We start from the raw sequence: 14,033 nt of genomic DNA on the forward strand, positions 1-14,033 counted from the left end.
TGATTGGATTTTTGCTGGAGAAAATCAGTCTCCTCCAAACTGAGTCTACTTGGCTGAACAATCTCTCACTCTCCCACTGGGGATCAAGAGGTGAAAGGAATTATAAATGGAATCATTGAGGAACCAGGGTTCAAAGGTGAAGCCAAGGCAACCTCACATGCACCATTTGAAATAAACAAACACTGAAAGTGTGACCATCTTCCAATCATAAGAATTCTGTCTCTGCTTGAAATTTATTTTAATTTGAAATAAAGTTTACAAAAGATAGAAGTAGAACTCATTGGCAATGAAAAGCTAATACATTAAGGATGCAATGTCTTATCCTTACTCGAGTTAGCCAAAAATTTTATAAGAGTGGCCAATGTGATTAAGTGTGGAGAAATGGGCTATCTCTCACATAGCTGGTATGTGCTGTAAATCTGTACCAATACATATAAAGATAAGAGAAAGGAAAGGAAGGAGTGACCTCAAATTTATCATTAGAAAAAATATTAACATGGCACTCAACAACTGCTGCATATTACTGAATCTTCCACTCATCATGAACTTTGTTCCCCTCTCGTTTTTCTTCTACCACCATGATCATCAACAAAGAGCAGATACAAGAAACATATGCTTTCTGTTGGGTAAATAAAGTTCTGGAAATGTAGGAGCACTTGATTGTAAGGTCATGTGCTTCCTTACTATTTTCTTTTAACATATTCTCTCTCTCTCTCTCTCTCTCTCTCTCTCTTTCTCTCTCTCTCTCTTTCTCCTCACATGTTCTTTCCTTCTCATTCTCACTACATTTATTCACAAGAAATCAATAACATCCATAATATTTAATTTTCAATAGAAAAAAGATAATTTTGGAGAGGTGAGATTCAATTTTTGGAAAGACTAGTACCAATTTTTGCTTTTAAGTCAGAGGTTTTTCAAGTGGCCATACAGCTTAAGTCCTTATAATTATCTTCAGGAAGAGAAGGAACTTGGGCAGAGAGGAAGAAGGGAGAATGAAAACTATAATTCAAGATCATGAGTACTGACTTCAGCCTCTATAGTTTACACACTTAATCTTCCACCTTGGTGAGTTCCAAAATTAAGGGAGAAGCTCTGATGGGTTAAGCAATGTTGTGAGAGGCATCAGTATCTGGCTGGGGGTGGGGGGTTGTCTTTCTGACATCAGAGCCTATGAATTCTCTGTATCTTTGTCTCTTAATGCTTATTCTCTTCTAATGCTCTATTGCATCTTACTGAAGAAAAGCATACAGATAAGTGATGTACTATGATATACATCACATTAAGATCAAAGCAGAAAAAAATGGAGGAAGCAACATAGGCATCTAACAGTGAGAGAGTAAAGTGTCTACTGTAAACAACTATACAGAGGGAAGAAGGAGAAGATATAATAGTGATGTGGAAATGTTTCTATTGAAAAAACTACTAAAACATTATAGTGTGGTAATGGTTAAGTAGAAAATCAGGGACATAACTACTTCATCAGGAAAGCAGAGTTTGAATCAAATGCCTGCTCTCTCTGGTTCTGGATGGTCTTTATCTGTGATTTTTTTCTCTCCCCTTTTCTTTCTTCCTTCCTTTCTTTCTTTCTTCCTTCCTTTCTTTCTTCCTTCCTTCCTTTCTTTCTCTCTCTCTCTCTTCCTTCCTTCCTTTCTTCCTTTCTTTCTTTCTTCCTTTCTTCCTTTCTCCCTTTCTCTCTCTCTCTCTCTCTCTCTCTCTCTCTTTCTTTCATTGAAGTTTTAAATCAGGATGATTTTCCTCTCTGTGAAATATTTTCAATATAATATACTCTTTCAATTTTTTTCTTTTTTATTGGATATTTTATTTATTTACATTTCAAATATTATCCCCTTTCCTGGTTTCCACTCTGCAACCCCCCTATCCCATCCTCCCTCCCTCTGCTTCTATGGGGATATTCCCCACCCACCCACTCACCCCTGCCTCACTGCCCTGGCATTCCCCTACACTGGAACATTGAGTCTTCACAGGACCAAGGGCCTCTCATCCCATTGATAATATACTTTTTGAAAATTAACTTTAGTAGTTGAAATGAATATTTAAAAAAATGAACATTCCAAGGACAAGCCTTCTTATTCTAGCATATAACAAGGTAACTTTCCTCCTATGTATCCCACCACACAAGAAGTGGTATCACAGAAGCCCACAGCCTACAAGAGGTAATAGAAGACTGGAGAGAAAGGAGGGAGAGGAAGGAAAAATTCTATTCTTTCTCACTAAAAGACTAAACAAAAAGAAATCCAAGCAGGGATTTAAAAGAAATATATACCCAGAGAAATGGGATCTTATCTATCTCACAACAGTGTCACTAGATCTAGAGACTCAGCTCATCTATCTCCATACCTGCTTCAGTAACAAGCTAGTGTTCCTAGCAGTAGCACAATCTGAAGAGAGTGACATAGCATGTATCTGCCAGAATTATCAAACACATTCCGACCACAACAAAGTCAGTGGGGGACCCTGAGCAAACTAACCTACACTCTGTCCTGTAATAAGGTAGATCAGCTTGCCTTATGCTAACCATAGCAGCAGATTTATCCGCTGGTTCTCCAAACAACTTCAGAGAGTCACCAGGTTCCAGTGGGTTCTGACTGAATTCAAATGAAGAGAGGAACTCAACCCTACTGCCTTTTTACTTTTCAAATACTGGCAAAGCCACTAAAGCCTCTGTGACTACTATTTCTCCATTCTGTGGGAGAAAGTAGAATTACTAGTTGCCTTCTCCCAGTGTCTCAAAAGCAGAAATAAACTGGGAAGCCAACTGTTATCTGATAGACAGACATGGGCAAAGAGACCCTCCCCATTCAGTGTTCAGTGCCCTCTTACCTATGGTTTAACTGCAAGGAGTGGCTGAACAACTTCCAATCCTACAGATAGTACAGCTGTAGGCTCAGAAAGACTTTAAATACAGTCAAAATGGGGGAGGTGAAGTGGGTCAGTGGATAAGGGAATGTGCTGCCAGGACCAACACCCTGAATTTTATCTTTGAGACCAACAATGTAGAGAGAAATTTCCAACTCCAGCCGGATGATCCATGACCTCCATATATGTGCTATGGTATGCATGAATGTGCTCTCTCTCTCTCTCTCTCTCTCTCTCTCTCTCTCTCTCTCTCTGTGTGTGTGTGTGTGTGTGTGTGTGTGTGTCTGTCTCTGTCTCTCTCTCTCACACACACACAAGCAAACAAATAAATGCAATTATTAAAAGGGAACAGAAGAACAAAGCAAACAAGAGTAACGATAGCTGAAGAAAAAAGGTTAGAATTTAATACTTTAGAGATCATACGGTTACGTTTATGTGCTTAGAGAAATATATATATATATATATATATATATATATATATATATATATATTAATTAACTATTAATGAAAAAGAGGCCATAAATTTAAACAATACCAAAGAGGGGGTTTATAAGAGTGTTTGAAGGGTGAAAAGGAAAAGGGAAAATTGTGTAAGTATAATCTTAAAATATATAAATAAATTTAAATAAATTAAGAAATATTTTACTATAATACTACACAAGTCCAATACATTTTATGATTGTTTGATATAAAAATAAATAAAGTCACAACTTAAATGAGAGAAAAAATTGACTAATAAACATATATAAAAATGATCTAACAGTATTTAAAGTTTATAATCACAAATTCCATTGAACTGAATGAAAAATATCTTTATTTTTTCATCCATGTGCATATGTGGGCCAGCATGAGTTTCTGAGTGCCACATGGGTGCAGGTGCCAATGGAGGGCTGACTTGGGTATTCAATTCCCTGGAACTGAAACTTTAGGCAGTTGTGAATTGCCTAATGTGAGTTGATAGTAACTGAATCAAGGACCTTTGTAAGATCAGTAAGCTGTCTTAACTGCTGAGCCATTCTCGCAAGCTGTGTCCTCCTTCAGAGCAATATTTCTAAAGCTTTTACAAAGAAGGCTATGGCGATAGTTCTGTGGGGAAAGGCATTGGTGTGTAAGCGTGCAGACCTGAGAGGGCATCCCAACAACTCCTCTAACTGTATAATATGGCCATATGACTCATTAATTCTAATATGGGGGTGTCAGTACACAGGCAGAACCCCAGAGCTCACTGGCTATCAAGTCTAGCTGACTAGTGAGTTTGAGGTTCAGTGATGAGATCTTGATCCTTGACCATCGCATGTAGATGCACATATCTGCACACACACAGACATGTGCATACATTACACATGCACTAAGTATACATATAAATATCGTTTTAAAAATAAATGTAATTTGTGTGTCACTGGAGACCCAAAGAGAATAGAAGTGCATATAGCATATACATGTGCATTTGTGTGTTAATATATTCAAATATGTACAAATATATATAGTCATGTATCCATATATACAGTTTTCAGCAGAAGCTCACTGTAGTAAAATTGACAAAGCCTTGAGCCAAGGAATGCAGCCATCTGGAAGAGGCTTGTGATGGATTCATGTGACAGCCATCAAATAAATAGAAGCTTCAAACTTTGGCCTATGAAGACCATAGATGAGAGTAGGAGACAGATTTTCCTGTAGATCTCCCTAAAAGTTACACAATCTTATGGACACCTTGAATTCAATCTACTGAGAACCATGTTATACTTCAGATACAGAAACTATATTTAAAAATGAATTATATGAAGATACTATATTTATTTGCTGCAGCTGTTAATACAACAGAATGAACTAATCTACTCGGGAAACAAAAGATGGTAGAGCTGAAGGAAGAACAGGACAAATTCATAATCAGTTCAGAATTCATAACATATTGCTGGCAACATAGACAAAAAATGGCAAAAATTAGAGTAAATGAACATGCTTATCTGTTATAAATAGTCTAGTGGACAATGGTAGACTACTTGAACTCTCCTAACAATGCTGTCAAAGAACTGCCCCTAAAATTCGTTAGATGAAACTAGGTCCCCAATTTTAAATAACATGAATGCAGATTTTTTATGGGAAAAAAATTAAAACTTTCTCTTGGTCTATCTGTAATGAATGGAAAAAAAGTGTATATTCCTTTTTTTAAGTTCAAGTACATGTGTGTGTTAGGTCCTCTTACATAGCCCTTGAATGAAGTTACCATGAAAATAAGAGGTAACCAAGGGCACAGTTTTTCCCAGTAGTGGGATGAACAATGGCTATATACAAAGCTTTTAGAGCAGGCTCTGAGCTCTCAAACAAAAGCTCAATCGTCCTGTGGGGTCCTTGGAAGGCTTTCCACCCCTCCCTGGGTATTCCTTTTGGATGATTTTCTTGGAAAATATTCACATTGATCTTTGGTTTATTACATTGCTTCTCAAAGGAGCCAAAGTTAAAAATGGACCTTGAGCTCAAGTAACATCTAATGTGTCACATGTGGAGGCAGGGAGATAAGGTTGTGCCTGGGCTGCCGAGAAGGAATGACCCTGCCAAGGAGTGTCCCAATACTTCTGCTGAGAGTAGCAACAACTCTGTATAATAGTCAAATCTTTTATGCTTCCAAATATTTTCATATACATTATGACTAGGGAGTCTCAGAGCAAAGCTCTGTGATTTTTTTCTAGTATTCTCAGACGGAGAAAATAAGGCTCTAAACTGTATGATTTTTCCACAGTAGTTCACCAGAAGGTGTAGTAGATAATACTGAAACTTTAAACTTCATTTTGAATACTAAAGAAAATGTTAATGATAAAATTCACCATTCCCAATATGCCATGACATTTCTTATACCAGGACATTAAATCTTTAAATTTATATGTTTTTATTATTGTGTCGATATATATTTGTACCTAACTCAAAAATCTCCATTATAGTTTTGCACTAAATATTTAAGTACTTTTTACCCATCAAAAGAATCTGATCAACCCCACCATATAGAGCCATGTGTGCCCATGCCATCAGACAGAAACTCTCATGAAAGCAAGACTGGCTTGATCTAGTGCTATAGGAGGCACAGCACAGGTCTTGCACAAAGGGTCAGTTCCTCTTCAGGAACAAAAGCCAAGAGATCCTGACTTACCTAGCACAAGGAAACCATTGCCTCCTAGGCCAACAATGTGTGCTGTGCTGTGCTATGTATGTTTCTGAATTTGTGTATATAGTTGTGCGTCCAAATTTGTATGTATATTTAGGTATGTATACATACACTCAAATACTACAAAATGAACTTGTATACTACACAGCATTTTTTCAGTTTTCATTTTGTTCATATTGATTATAATACGTAATTTGAAAAATGGGAAAAAAAGAATCTGATCAAATTGTTGCATACCTTTTATAATTTGGTTCCTATCTTGAAATGGCAAACTATAATTTATTTCATTATCCATCAACTATGTCTCTTTAGCTTTGGTGTATTCCCCTATACACTGTTTGATAAACACTAAAGTATCTAAACTATCAGACTCTGAAAATTAGTCAGTGTTGTTGATAATTTCATTCTTTTCAAATAGAATATAAGACTTGCAGAGGGCTGCTTCTGCACAAGCCCTTTCAGAGGACATTGTAAGTTATCATCTTTCAATCCAGTAAGTATGTTTCTAATAGTTATATAACATAGATCTTACTCATAATAAGTAGTTAATTGATCTTATGGATAAAAGTATTGTTCAGATTTGTTTTCTTAACATTGGATTCATATAAAAAAAGATGTTTTCCTCTGTATTTTTTCTGTAGTTTAAAAGCATGAGTTCTATTCCTCAGTTATGTTTTCTGTTTCTCTCTGATGGAACTTTGCTATAATGTGGTAGCTCTATTTTTGATCCATCAGAAATATATTGTTCAAAAATATATTTCTAACGTTTTAAATTCTGGGATTTTTGTTGTTGTTGTTGTTGTTGTATTGATACATTTTATACATACAGCACTCTTAAATACTACAATCAAACTCAAGCATATTTTCTGGAAGAAGCTTTTTCAGTATTCATAATTTCATTTCAGTAACCCTCTACATTTGTAAATATCTATGTTTGTCTTGGTATTTCTTCACATATTTGTATGTGTGCACATACATGTATACCTACACACATACATAGTCGGATAATTTATTTCTTTTTTTTTCATTTTTATTAGGTATTTTCTTCATTTACATTTCCAATGCTATCCCAAAGGTCCCCCATACCCTTCCCCCCATTCCCCTACCCACCCACTCCCACTTCTTGGCCCTGGCATCCCCCTGTACTGAGGCATATAAAGTTTGCAAGACCAATGGGCCTCTCTTTCCAATGATGGCCAACTAGGCCATCTTCTGCTACATATGCAGCTAGAGACACGAGCTCTGGGGAGTACTGGTTAGTTCATATTGTTGTCCCACCTATAGGGTTGCAGACCCCTTTAGCTCCTTGGGTACTTTCTCTAGATCCTCCATTGGGGGCTCTGTGATCCATCCAATAGCTGACTGTGAGCCTCCACTTCATTTCTTGATTTTGAGAATCATCTACTAGCTTCTCAAGATAGGAGATAATGACTTACCTCTTTACTCATGTATGCCTTATGATTCCCATTTCCACAGTAAGGCTTCATTTTTAAGTCATTTAGACCAATCTACTTCTGTTTTTCTAATATTATTTACAAATGAGCCACATAGCAAGCTACAACTTTTTCGATCTTGCATAAATTTGTTTTTCTTAGATTCAATGGATGTTTTGTTTACTTCTGTTTTCTTCGTTGCCTGTGTTATTATGACTAATTCACCCCAAAATGTTTCCCCAGTGTTCAGATACATCCAGTTTTCTATCAACTGCATCGTCTTGGACATCTTTTCTTCCAGAGCCTCTGTCTTGCTTCAGGCTAGTTCCATTATTCCCAAGCCTGTTGCCCACTTATTCCCCTTTTTCCTTTTTCCTTTCCTTTTTCCTTTCCTTTCCTTTCCTTTCCTTTCCTTTCCTTTCCTTTTCTTTCTTTCTTTCTTTCTTTCTTTCTTTCTTTCTTTCTTTCTTCATCTCAGGATTTACTTTCTCTATCCCTGGTAATTGGTATAGGCTACAATGATGGCTTCAAGGATAGTAATTCTTGCTCCTTCAGTAACTGTCCAACATGGTGACCACTGGCTAATAGAAGTCCTATTTCCTTGTGGTGACTTACTGTTCTACGTTCTTCCATCCTAAATTTCACCATATATTGATACCTTGTGTTCATCTGTATCAAACCTCCTCAAATGGAGCATTCTCACTACTTGAAACTACTAGTTAAAGGATAGTACCATCACTTCTATACACAACACGTACCATGAAATCACACATAAAAACAATAGGATATTGAGGTATACAATTTGACTGGATGAAGCCAGAAAAAGGAGCAATGCTTTAGGAGTTCTGACATCCTGACAAAGTCACCCTCAAAGGTATGCCAAGTGCTACAGTGGAATCCCATTTCCAACTTCTATGTCTTCATTTTTGTTATTTTGTTCTTTTCCTAGTATGTATCCTTAAGTAAGATTTTGAGAAGGGATGATTGAGAAGTTAATGTTGATGATGATGACTCTACAAAGATGTCTAACTCCCACTTGTACAAATTGCTAGTGTCTTGAGTACATAATGCTAGGTCAGAAAATAATTTATCCATACATTTTGAACAACTAATAGGAAATGTTTTGTTACTATTGCTCGGTTTCTGCAGACTGAGTCAGTTCTATTCATAAACTCTACTCCACTTGAAATATTCTTGCTCTAGAAATCTCAGGCTTGTCTTTTGGCCATTTGTAATCTGCAATGGTATAATACGGATCCATTTATTTTTATAAAACACATATTGTAGCTTTCAGACACACACTATATTTTTCCATTGTTTGGTGACATTTTACTTATTTATTTACAATTTTTGGATTCATTTTGTGTTTTTATAGCTACAATTTCAGTTACTGCTCCTCCTAAGATGATAAACTGACAGTCTTAATTCTATCTTATATTTCATCTGTTTTAATATCTAAATTGCTTCTATGAATGTATCCTATTGTATACATTTTAATTTCATGATCCTTTCTTCAAGTCAAAGCATCTCTTTCCTACTATGGTATTCATACATTATCAGTGTAAATTCTTCTATTCTTTTTGGGATGTATGTGTGTATGTAAATATATGTGTGTGTGTATACATAGGTATGTGTGTATGTGTGTGTGTGTGTGTATACATAGGTATGTGTGTATGTGTGTGTGTGTGTGTGTGTATGTGTGTGTATGTATTATTTCGATACATAAACTGCACCATATATATCTGTACTGCCTGGTTTTGTGTGTCAACTTGATACAGCTGGAGTTATTACAGAGAAAGGAGCTTCACTTGAGGAAATGACTCCATGAGATCCAACTGTAAGGCCTTTTCTCAATTAGTGATCAAGGGGGAAAGGCCCCTTGTGGGTGGAACCATCTCTGGGCTGGTAGTCTTGGGATCTATAAGAGAGCAGGCTGAGCAAGCCAGGGGAGGCAAGCCAGTAAAGAACATCCCTCCATGGCCTCTGCATCAGCTCTTGCTTCCTGACCTGCTTGAGTTCCAGTCCTGACTTCCCTTGGTGATGAACAGCAGTATGGAAGTGTAAGCCGAATAAACCCTTTCCTCCCCAACTTGTTTCTTGGTCATGATGTTTGTTCAGGAATAGAAACCCTGACTAAGACAATATCTCAGCTTTTGGTGGTACAACCCTATAGTATCAGGTCTGGGAAGGATGAGGACGGAGGATGAAGAGTTCAAAGCCACCCTTATGTACTTAATATTTTGAGGTTACCTTTGGCTGAAGAAGACCCTGAGTGGACATTGACTGTCTTTTTAAGAGGAGTTTTCTGAGAGCTGATTGGAACTGATGACTATGCTTGGCAACTTTAATCTTCACTTAAAGTTGTAATCTGATTGGGACATCTTGTTGAAGAAAATTAAAATAGGATTTATTTTCTTTTCTATTGTCAATTACTTAAATTTGCGAAGAAAAATCTTAAAGTCTATAAAGAGAAATATAATCCAGGGTCCCAGATTTCTGAGGAGAGTATGGGAGAATTGTTCAGCAGCTCATTCAACATGCAAACTGCTTACGTTTCCCAGGTGACAGTAAGGGTTTTCTCCTAAAAGATGCCTGATATTCTACATCCATCGAACATCTCTAACACTTTAGAGATTAAAGTTCCAGTGTCCTGAGGAGGGATGGGAGATACTTCAGCTCCAAGGACATTTTTGATAATTTAATAGGATTTTAAGTTATAATTTGATTCAAACTCCTGTTTTCAACAATGGTTCCTACATTCCTTCTCTAGTCCAGAGGTAGCTGGTGCTGATGATGTCTGAGCCTCTTGTGAAGATCTGTGGTGCAGATTAGATGATTATGTAATTTCCTGGGGAGCTGACTTAGAGCTCTTGCTTCCTCATGTAGTCTGTGTGTTTACACTCTTCCTCTATTTCCATCTTTCAAAACTTCTATAACTTTTCCATTTTTAGTTTCTCCATGACTTTATAATTTTATATGTAGAAAAAATGTCTCATATTGTGAATTCAGTGGAAATCATGAAGAGTGAAAATCAGTGGCCAATTCTTGATTATGAATTCAGAAATATTTCATGTAACTCTAATTTCCCAAATGATTGTCTTCTCAAAGCATCACTGAATGAGTAATATTCATATTTTCCTTGTTATGGCTAGCTCTGGATAACAATAAATTAACCTTGTTTCCGGATTTCATAATCTAAGGAGCCAATCCATTTCACACACTTTTGTGACCGATTCTTTTTTCTGTTTTAGAACACATTTTAGCACACTCTAGTTGCTCTCACATGCTAAGCTTCATCTATCATTCTCTGCCTTTTCAGCTCACCTTTGGAAGCAAAGATCTTTAAAGACTCATTATGAAAACTACATACCAGCAATTTTTGTTATTGTTGTTGCTAAAGTTATTTAATAGGATATATTTGGAAAATTGGTTCCAATTTCTTCAGCCTCACTTCCTCTAGCTTGTGACAGACAAAATTGTCTCTAAAGATTAGAGTTTACTTGGGCTAATGATTTTGCATGGAACATGACCATCTTGCCTGATTTTCCAGCTAGAAACCCACATACACATGCATCCATTATGCATAAGACTTTCGTGTACGTTTCTTCACCTTTGAACTTCATGAAGGTTAATGTTTCAGTATTTCAAAATAGCTTCTTACATAGAATTTTAGGAACCTTGGTAACACACCCTTAGTAAAAGAGCACTTTGGAAAACTGTCAGGAATATAACAACTATGTGGTGTCATTTCTAACCATGTGGAATCTCATCTGTGTATATTTTTAAGTATTTCCTTCTTGGAATATCTTCTATGAGGTTGAGATGAATTAGCAAATACTCTTCTGCACTGCTTTTACCAAGAGTAAATGTTGTTACTTGTGCAGACTTAAATACATAAAAGTGCTTTTTTCCACATATAGATTTACTCAGGAGAATATTGTACTTTTACAACATTTCTACTTTCAGTATATCCAATAAATAAATATCCGTCACATAATCATCATTGAATTATAGCTAACACAAATAGTCTTATACCAAGTTACTCTTATAGTTCTGCAATGATTCCCAGATGCTAAAACTCATCATATGTAGCAAGTAAAGCAGTCAGAATGGACCAGAACACAGACCAATGGCTACATGATAGAATAACCTACATGTTTCAATTTAGATAGTAACAAGGAGGATCAATTACAACTGTGGAAAGAATTATGAGCTATAGTAACTCTATGTTTGTGAGAAATATGTGCATATGGCACTCCTGGGGATGATAATTCAATTATTTCTAAGAGAAGTTTGTCCTAGTTTTAAGCTGTTTTATTTTATATTCTATGTTGTTTGCCTCTTACAGATTGATTGTGTGATTTTTGGCTTTCCTTGTGATCACTCAGAAACATTCACACAGTGGTGTGAACTTATTGGAACATTCCTCTCCTAATCGCACTGGAAAAGTATAAAGTTTTAAATGACCTATTTATGGTTCTCAAAAAATTTGATTTAGGGTGGGAAATATTGGACTAAGCTACTTGTTTGTAGTCAAAGCACATACCAAAAGAAGATAGTCTCAAAAAATTAGAAACATGGGGTCCAAAAGTGAAATGGAATCCAAATGTTTGCCTGGAGACAGACAGACAGGATTCTCTCCCATCCCACTTCTACTAAGAAGAGCCTCTTAAAGGACATGATTTTAAAAAGAACTAAGACTCATTCTGATAATTGGCTTCTATAATGGACCTGAAGCACATTAAAAATCAAGAGGGTATTGAATGGTGGCCCATTTGTCTCCTCCACAAATAGGACTTCCCTCAACTCCAGCTGTTTGATATCATTGACTTCGAAGACTGTCATCAGAATCTGACAAGAATCTTTTCATGTTAAGGTTTTAAATTCTCTCCTTTTGGCTTTCCCATCAGAGACATCCAAGAACAATACACATCCTGATTACCCTATAAGCTATGGGGCCAAATCTACATAGCACTCCACTTCAGGAAATGGGCTTCTCAAGTCTTTACTCTGTCTTTTGTTTCTGATTGGGTATATTTGCTCAATTAGAAGAATTGACAAAAATATTTTTAGTGTTTATTATGCAAGGAAATACTAGATTTCTTATAAATAATAGAACACCACAGACGTATGATATGTCAGTTTTCTTGCCATGATAATTTTTCTCGTTTCTACAATAGAACCTGTGTTGGTATTTCTGTCATTGTTTGGCTCAGTTAATGCCATTATTTGGTAAAACTGAATAATAAGGATCAGGGCCAGCTAATTTTGCTGAGAGCAAATGTCAGTGGTGTGCTAAACTCTCCTTCATAATTCAATTGCCAACAAATAATGTTATTTATCTCTCATAAAAGATTAGGGAGAGAGGGATCGGGTAATGAGGAAAGACAGACAAGGGTGCGTATGAGTCAATTTTTGGAAATGTCTGAATAAATACTAATCAAGCTAATGGCAAGTAGAAGGAAACACCCTAACGACCCTGGATCAGTAATGCCTTAGAACAAACATAAGTCGAGTTTTAAATTTCAGTGTCTTCAGACGCTTTTCTAATCCCACAGACAAATACTCACATTGTTTTAATCTCTCATGGAATAGCGTCATGAATCAATGAATACATGGGAGTTAGGTGTGAATTGAGAAGAGGAGATCAAGCTTCATTAAGGATCTCAACACTTGACACAGGTCCCTCAGAAGAACCCTGTTAGCAGTGTCAGGACACTGAGCAGACTCAGGACACTTTATGTCATAGGCTGTCATATTTGGCAGTGTGTGGCTTAGGAAAGACACTTTTAACATCAATTTCTGTCATAACTTTTAGCACCAAAAGTGGCCAGTGAATCTTACTGCTAAACCAAAAACACTAATCCTAGTGTCTTTGTTCACTTATATGAATTCAAATGGTATTAGGCTCATTGCTCACATTGATGCTAAACAGAACAAAGTATGCAATAGTATTTATTCACTTAAAACATACAGTAATTTTTTTCATTTTTATTGGATATTTTCTTCATTTACATTTCAAATGCTATCCCAAAAGTCCCCTATACCCTTCCCCCGCCCCCATCCTGCTCCCCAACCCACCCACTCCTGCTTCCTGGCCCTGGCATTCCCCTGTACTTGGCCATATGATCTTCACAAGACCAAGGGACACTCCTCCCATTAATGGCCAACTAGGCCATCTTCTGCTATATATGCAACTAGAGACACAATTCTGGGGGTTACTGGTTAATTCATATTGTTGTTCCTCCTAGAGGGTGGCAGACCCTTTTAGTTCCTTGGGTACTTTCTCTAGCTCCTTCTTCAGGGGCCCTGGGTTCCATCCAATAGATGACTGTGAGCATAAACTTCTGTATTTGCCAGGCACTGGCATAGCTTCACAAGAGACAGCTATATTAGGGTCCTGTCAGCAAAATCTTGTTGGTGAACATACAGTAAATGTTAAGATAACATATAAAGGACCCACTCCAGTATCATTCATATGAATGTGTATATTAGAATTCCAATACCTACAGAAAATGTGTTCCAAAAGACAAATTGCTCAAATAACACTGTAATTTTTACATCAT

The sequence above is a fragment of the Mus musculus genome, chromosome 12 (genome assembly GCF_000001635.26).
Source record: "Mus musculus strain C57BL/6J chromosome 12, GRCm38.p6 C57BL/6J".
NCBI classification, from domain to species: Eukaryota; Metazoa; Chordata; class Mammalia; order Rodentia; family Muridae; genus Mus; species Mus musculus.